This window comes from Tiliqua scincoides, chromosome 5 (assembly GCF_035046505.1).
Source record: "Tiliqua scincoides isolate rTilSci1 chromosome 5, rTilSci1.hap2, whole genome shotgun sequence".
Lineage (NCBI taxonomy): Eukaryota > Metazoa > Chordata > Lepidosauria > Squamata > Scincidae > Tiliqua > Tiliqua scincoides.
The window spans coordinates 83,410,136-83,418,748 of record NC_089825.1 but is presented as its reverse complement, the minus strand read 5'-3'; the positions used below and the strand labels follow the sequence as shown (position 1 = coordinate 83,418,748).

At 44.5% G+C, this 8,613-nt stretch overlaps 1 pseudogene; it reads left to right on the top strand.

Moving 5' to 3' along the window:
• The first annotated feature begins 3,642 nt into the window (after positions 1–3,642).
• Positions 3,643–3,759, top strand: LOC136654649 (5S ribosomal RNA; annotated as a pseudogene).
• Positions 3,760–8,613: the final 4,854 nt, after the last annotated feature.

The following is an 8,613-nucleotide window of genomic DNA, read 5'->3' as shown; positions in this document are numbered from 1 at the left end:
ATTCTTTTCTTAGCAGAAGCTCAACTCAGGTACTTCACAAGCCTATCCCTAGGACCTCACCTCTTTCAACACACTGCATCAAATTCATCACATACATAAGGGTGCGAATGTTCCAATCCACTTTAGGGGGGAAAAAAATCCAAGCCCACAGTTCTGGAAAGAGGTAGGTAGTCGTTTTTTGGAACAGTGGCAGCTGGGATATCTTGAACTAGAATTTCTCCTCTAAAATCTGGCCCATAATGTTGCACTCTGTGTTGAAAGCTCCCTCATTAACAGATACAATCTGGTATTGGGAGATAGAAGTTGTCTCTTGCTTTACAGATACATTATACAGGACAAGTGCACCCTAAAGAAGCATGTGTTCTGATCCCTAACCCAAAGTACATTTAGCTATGCTGGCTGTGCTTTCTTAAGATACTTAACTCTGCTTGCAAATTAAACACTGACCATAATGCTTTCTTACAACATGCAGGCCTTAGAACTGTATTAGCAGAGATGGTGTAGGCATTTGTGATTATGCAGAACTCGAGGCAAAGACAGGCAGTTGGGGTACCAATGTTCCCAGATGCCTGACTCGCTTTGCAAACACCACTGCCTACTCATTCGGAGGCAGAATTGCCCATATAGTTGCTTGTTGACTGAAGGAGGCATCCCAGTGCTACTCATTTTCCAGGATTGTAAAGTTGTAAAGATAGTTGTAAAGATAAAGAAGACATGAAACTGAGAAAACAGTGTCCAGTCAATTCTTAATGTGCTCTTGTTATGCTGCTTAGCGTATGACATGGTGAGGGAGCAACAGTTTAATGCACCTAGGATGGGGGAAAAAGAAACCCTCACTTGGGTCAGCCCTGGCCTGAATCCTGCACCACAGCAGGACACTGCGTGCCACGTTGATATGGAGCCAACCCAAATATTTTGCATCAGCTGGCACACAGCCATGGGAGGTATGAGCATTGTGGAGTAAAACTAATGTGCGCATAGACAGATGAAAGAGTAAGGCTTGGAAGTTTTTTTTCTACCCATGACGAATTATTTTGTCCTATATGTGGGATCCAGTCTTGTCTCTTTTCTAGAGCGAAGCAGGGTGGAAATCAACAGGCTCAAGAGGAGAACTCACACTCAGATCTTCAACAAGGCATGGGGGAGAGGAATCTGCCCCAGCTCCGTAAAGAGCCACAAATGAATTTTGGTAGTAGATTTGGGCTCAAAATTCATTGTGCACCCTTCCTTTGGCAAAAGCGGTGGAGTTTAGAATCACCTGCAGCCATGAATACAATTGAAGCTGCCTTTCCACGCTCCCCACCCTCATCCATTTATGCAATTTATACTGCACTATATTCCAGTGATGGAGAGGCAGGCTCCTCCCTGCTTTTCCCCCCATCTTCATGACCCAGATTTGTTGCTGGCAGCTGGTGGTGTCATATGAAAACAACAAGGAAGAGATGCTGCTGGTGTTTGTTTGGGAAGGGCAGAACTACAGAAAAGTACCATCCCAGCCAGGCAAAACTTTTTCAGACAAAACCCAGGTACAATCCATATACAGTACATGACTGAAGATTAGTTCTTTGTAATGTTTACAGCTGGGCAGATTGTGCAGAAACTTGCCCAATATCATCTCCAGAGGCCATAGAGTTTGGGCATTCAGCCTCTTTATGATTAAGGTGATCAACTCAAGGGCAGGGGTTAGTGGGGGCACAGAAGGAAGGCTTTCTGCAGAACTTTTCCTTCCTAAGTAAGAAAAAAGTGCTTATTTTTGGTCTTCAGCTGCTTAATGACATCACTTCCAGCCCTCAGCAGGCACCATGAATAGAACACATACGAAACATTTTGAACACTTGTTTGAACACATATTTGAAAGTATTTAAATATTTTCTCCAGTTCACACACATAGGCAATTTTTATTTTTTTTTTAAACGCAGGATTGCCCAGTGGTATAGCAGTAAATTCTGAAGAGCATAAAGTCATAATGACACCCCCCTTAGCCAAACCCAACTAAGATTATACAACAACAAAATCAACTTTAAATGTCTTCATTAGGGGGATTTCTTCTCCTGCTGCTTATTCCTATTTTGAAACGTATTATATTCCACTTAAAGATCTCTAGCTCATTTCATTGTAGGCTCTTGGAGTGGGTTGCAATAGTTTACCAAATGTGTAAAAACTGAATTTAAAGATGTCGCAGGTAAATATAAAAGGTGTGAGAGTGGTAGCCTTTGCATGTTTACTCAGAAGCAGGTCTCACTGTGTTTCAATAAGATTTACTCACAGGTAGATTTGCATAATATGGTAGTCTTAATGTAACATGAGCTGCAGACCGTTTTGCAGACAGTTCTTCAGAAAGATCAGCTAGCTAGACAGTAATGCATGTCCCAGGGCAAATTTCTCTGTTTGCTTCCTGCTGAGCGTGATGCCGTTTCTTCATCTAAGAATCTTTGGGGGGGGGGGGGAATTCAAAGACAGCATCTGAGCCCTCTTACTGATGATGCCCCAGTTCCTGCTATAGCAAAAGTTGTACCCCTCCCCCCAATACATCCTTGGGCTCATCTAGTAAACAGGCTACATATAAAAGGACCAGAGCTGGAAGAAAAAGAGACTCTGCATCTTGGGCCCTTCCTCCCACTACAGAAGTCATTCCAGTCAGGTCCAGGCTTCCGAGCTGTGAGGTCCAATTGGAAATATGTTTTTTGCATGGCCCCAGGTTCACAGCCAAGGTCTGTAGAATTTTAGAGAAGTAAATAAAATGTATTGTAAAGCTTATAATATATAAATAAAATGTATTATAAAGCTTATCTCTGTGGCAGAATGGAAAGCAATCAAAAACATGCACTAAGGACATTTTCATATAAAATTACATACAAGACTAGAACAGATTACCCTAGCACAGGGGGCCCTTAGATGCATGGCCCAATCGGCTTAAAGCTAGCCCTGATTCCACACTCCTCATATTGTCATCCATTTCTTTATTTCTGCCACGTCCTGAGTGTGACATGTTCAAGTGCTAAGACAGATCCAACAAAGGAGCTGGGAGAAAACAGGACTCTTAAGCCATGATGAAGCCTAAAAATTTAGGGAAGAGGCAGGTGGTGAAACAACCCTATGTGTCCTGTACAGAACCCCAAAAGTGGATTGCCACACCAAGCCCCTCTACATGCAACAGAAGCAGAGCACATCATAGCATGGATTTTAGCACAACCATCTGTTGCTGCTGTTCATCTGCTAACTGTCCTTTGCTTTCATGCTGGGGCTTTGATAGTGTTTTTAGCTTTGTTGCCTGGTTGTTTTAATTTGTCATTTTAGATGATGATGTTTGTTTCTTTCATGGCGAGTTGCCTTGGGCTGGCATTGGCAGGAAGGGCAAGATCTAAAACCCTCAAATAAAACAACAATATTAAATAATAAACATCTGGAAAAATGAAGATGACATACAATAGCAAGGTTCAAACCTTCTCACCCTTGCTTAGCCAAAACAGTGGAGGCTTTTCGTGGATTTTATGTCCTGCCCTCCACTTTCTTCTCATCCCCTGCATGAGGAATGGCCATATTTTGTATCCTCTCCTCTCGGCAGTGCAACAGGAGGGGGAGAGGGTGATAATTGTGTCAAGAAAATTGGGGCATTTATTCTGGAGAAACTGCTGTGGCCTTGACAGCAACTGTTACCCTGCACATGTCGGATCTCGTCTGATCTCGGAAGCTAAGCAGGGTCAGGCCTGGTTAGTACTTGGATGGGAGACCGCCTGGGAATACTGGGTGCTGTAGGCTTATACCATAGTCTTTCGAGACTGAAGGTTGCCAACCAAACCATTACTGTGGCCTTGTATACAAAATCTAATGAGAAATGCAACAGTAGCATGGATTAGCTCCATTACTTGTATTGGCAACCTTCAGTCTCGAAAGACTATGGTATCGCACTCTGAAAGGTGGTTCTGGCACAGCGTCTAGTGTGGCTGAAAAGGCCAATCCGGGAGTGACAATCCCTTCCACACCGGGAGCAAGTGCAGTCTGTCCCTGGTCTGTCTCCCTGGCTATGGGCCTTCCTTCTTTGCCTCTTAGCCTCAGACTGTTGGCAAAGTGTCTCTTCAAACTGGGAAAGGCCATGCTGCACAGCCTGCCTCCAAGCGGGCCGCTCAGAGGCCAGGGTTTCCCACTTGTTGAGGTCCATCCCTAAGGCCTTCAGATCCCTCTTGCAGATGTCCTTGTATCGCAGCTGTGGTCTGCCTGTAGGGCGCTTTCCTTGCACGAGTTCTCCATAGAGGAGATCCTTTGGGATCCGGCCATCATCCATTCTCACGACATGACCAAGCCAACGCAGGCGTCTCTGTTTCAGCAGTGAATACATGCTAGGGATTACTTAGGAAAAGAATAAATTGTCTTGTCTAAAAACACATGATTTGCCTTGCTGGAACACACAGAGGTCTCTCTAGTCCAGTATTCTGCCATCAGCAGCAGCCAGCCAGCCCGATGCTTCTGGGAATTCTCAATCAAGGTACAAAGGTGACAGTTTCTGCATTGGTCCTCAGAATGTAGGCTTCACAAGTATCCTGCCTCTGTGTGGGAGGTTCTGTTTAGCTGTCACGGCTAAAAACAAACCTGTCAGTGGGTTTTGAGGGAATTGGACTATAGTTCAGTGGTAGAGCCCAGATTTTGCATACAGAAGATGGTAGGTTCAACCCCCACCTCCCCAAGCCTAGCTGGGAAAGAACCCTTTCTGAAACTTTGGTGAGCTAAAGAGGAAGGGCTGTGGCTCCATAATAGAGTACATGCTTTGGAGACAGATACTGTAGTCTCTGGGAAGACCCCTGGAGAGCTATGGAGATATGAAGCAACTGTCTGACTTGGAAGAAGGTAGCTCCAGACCTACGAATTTCTAAAACTTTGCAAGCACCCATCACCACCTTTGTAGGAGTGAATTTCACAAGTCTTTTATAAGTTTGGGGAAGGAGGACTTCATTTTGACAGTGCTGAAGCTCCTGGCAATCAGCTTAATTAGGTCAACCCAAGCTCTTGTAGTGAGGGAGAGAAAAATTGTCTCCCACCCCATGCAGTATTTAGTAAACTATATCACAGGAGTGGCCAAACTTGTTTAACGGTAGAGCCACATACAATAAGCTTCAGATGCCTGAGAGAGCCGCAATATTTAAGAAGCATTTCAATTCATAAATATATTTACTCACCACAAACATTAAACTTATGTTTTAATTCAGTGGACTCTCAGCTTATAGCTGGTAAATAATTTATAAAGCTTGAAAAATGTCTTATATACCTTTTATATTAATTGCAATGCAAAAAAGAAGCACAGCCAACATATTTCCGAGAGCCACACATTATATGCCAGAGCCCACATGTGACTTGCGAGTCATGGCTTGGCCACCTCTGCTCTATCATATCTCCTCTTTATCATCTTTACATCTAAACTTGCAAGCACCAAATACTGAGGCTTTTCCTTATAAGCTCCAACCTTTACACTCCCTTGATTAAAATCTCATAGGGATGCAAGGGTCAGATAAAATTGTTTGAGGGAGATTTCAAGACCATCTCTGCTTTCCTTATGATTATGACAAGTCTGACTCCTGGAACCACCAAGGAAGCCACTACTACTATTGGGCCACTCTCAACACACTGAGTTAAGTCTGATTCAATCAGATTTCAACTCGGACCTTCGGAAGACCCTGAAAAAGTTCTGGGAATTGTCAAGGAAACAGCCATAAACAGGAAAGTCATGGGCAATGCTATCTTTTGGTTGCTGTGGGGAGGGGAGTAGACAGGTTTGGAGTACACTAACATCCGCCAGAAAATTGTAGAACTGCATGTCATCTCTGGATCTCAGGGACTGCTGTGGTACTCTGGTTCAAAAGAGTCATGTGTACAAATCACTTTTATTCTGCAAACTACTTAGTGCCTCTGTCTTGTGGTACCTTGCACAAAGGTAGGGTATGAACATGCACTCATCCTGCAGACAAGATAACCAAGGTCAAGAGACTGAGCAACAACTTCCCCAAAGTCACTCAGCAGCCTACTGAGTGCAGAACTGCACTCAAACCCAAACCTCAGTCCAACAATCTACCCAGAAGACTCTTAATGCAATCCAAGGCGTTAAAGAGTCAGCTCTGGGAGACTGGCTTCCAGTCACAGCTTGTGATGAACTCAATGTACACTGTTTCTGTGTATCTCAGCCTCTAGGTTCCAAGCTATAAAATGGGAGTAATCAGTGGCGTAGCTAAGGAGGTGCAGGGGGTAGCAACTGCACCAAACAACAAGCTTTAGGGATGCAACAACTTGAAAAATTGAGGGCAAAATTGTGAAAACCTTGGTATTGTACAAATAATGCCATCATGTTATATATCATTGGAGAGATAATTTAGTGCAGAATGCGGTGAAACAAACCGTACTGGAATATCTGTATTCTATCAAACGTTATGGCCAATTAACCCGAAAATGAAAACACAACTGCCTTATGGAACAAAAAGTAGATTTCTGTAACTCAAAACTGACCTATGAGACTGATTGTTCTGAGAGCCAATGAGATGTTATTATGATACAGCATGGAACCAATAAGGTTTTGATTCGAGACAGATTTCCTTGGATCATAATGCAGTTACCATTGTTAACTGGATAAAGAGGCTCTTTTTCAAGTGGTGCTCCTCTTATATTTAGCAGGGGGAGAATAACTGTGCCTCTTCAGCCCAGCACAGTGTCTCTAACCAATAAGGGGCACACTTTTTATTTATTTACTTAATTTGGTTTGGTCATGGGGGGCTACAAAATCTTCTTTGACCCCAGGTAGCAGATAGATGCCTTAGCTATGCCACTGGCTGGGGGAAGGCGGCAGAGCACGTGGGTGGCAAGCTCCTGGGGGGGGGGAGGAGACAGGTTTCCCCCCAATTTTCACTTTTTGAAAAGCCCAGGCGTGACGTCACTTCTGGTTGTGACCACTTCCATTTGGAGCTACGTAATCATTGACTGTGTCAGTTCATTTTTAAAATTTCACCATTCCTCAAGGAACACAGATATGATTTACCCCTGGAATGCTCACAACCTTGAGGTTAGGCTAAAAAAACCAGTGGATTACCCTTAGCTGTCCTTACTGACCACATAGCACTGGAACCTACATGACTCCAATCCATGACTCTATTTTCCCACAGCACGAAAAACAGTTATGCACAACTATGTGAACTGAACCCAGAAAAGCAAAGCTGCTAATACTAGAACTGCCACAAAGGCAGAACCAGGAGTTCTGCAAGGACAAGCATCTTTTATACAATTATCCCAACTTTCTCCACATCCTCTGGTGCAGCTTGCTGGGGAAGATCCGATTCTGTGCTGAACGGAAAGGGGAGTTCCATGCAAGCGTTTAAAGGAAGCACCTTTCAAAACTGACACACAAGCAGCATGGCCATTTGATCCAGCTCTCTGCCTCCTGCACACAACTTTTCAGTGGGCGGAGGTCCCAGTGGGGTCACAGCACCTGCAGACTGGGAACAGGGGGTGACCTGGAGGTAGGGGAAGGGAAGATCAGACAGAGAAAAGGAAACGGAAGGTTCTGTTTTTAAGAAAATGGCAAAGCATTCTCCTTGTACTCTGAACACTGCTAACATTTGCATTCATGTATAGAGATACAGTGGAGATTTCTTACCTGGTTCAGGATGGAGAGCTGTCAGGAGAGCTGGGTCTGCTCAGCTCCCGGGGGAAGCCCTTCTTGGTGGCAAACAGGATTCCCCCTCTGTCTAGCTCAGTGCACGGTCTGTCTGCTAACGCTGCAAGCCGAAGCCAGTTCCCACTGGGTCCTAACACCCTGCCTTCACCGGCCTCTTGTTTCCCACAGCTGCACTGTACAGCGAATGGCACTGCTGGGTTTGTTCAACTTTCATCCGGTTGCAAAGGTCACTTGGGAAGACTGGGGGAGGGCCAGGGAGAAGTACAAAGTTTGCTGCCACTGAACACACTTGGAAATCAATAGGAAAGCAGCTGATGAAACATGTCTGCGATGTGTTTACTGCTCTGGCAACTAGAGCACATTTTGTATTCTTCCTGGCCATGATCCCTCTGGAAGAGCGCTTGCAAAAGGCCCATTCAAATGAGGGAAAGCACATACAGGAGAACTTCCAGGTGGATTCTCAATCTTAACAGTTACTCCTGGCTGTGTCCCTTTGGCTTTTCCTTGGGTAGAAAACCACCATTCACCCAGATTCTTAGTTAAGCAAGCCCTTCTATTTGAGTGCCTTGAATTTCAACAGCTTTTAGATGCCACTGCTGATGTTCACTTTGGAGGGGTACTTTGCAAGGAGAAACACAGAGCTGTTCCCCCCTCCCAGCAAAATCTTAGCAGATTATTAATCACAAACGATACAGAGTTCTTTTAAATTGGCCTCACAAAACCACAGACCAGTATTTCCCAAACTGTGGGTCAGGACCCACCAGCTGGTCACAAGACAATTTTTGGTGGGTCATGAAAAGTGAACCTAGTTTCAGCCTTTTGTCTGGACTAGAAGTCCCCAGCTGCGCACCTTGCTCTCCAGTTCAGTCTTCTGGGTACCCTAGAATGTCTGTAAAGGTTTGGGGGAAACAGTCCTTGAACTCTGTTTCTAAGGGGAGTTGAGCAATATCTACACAAACACA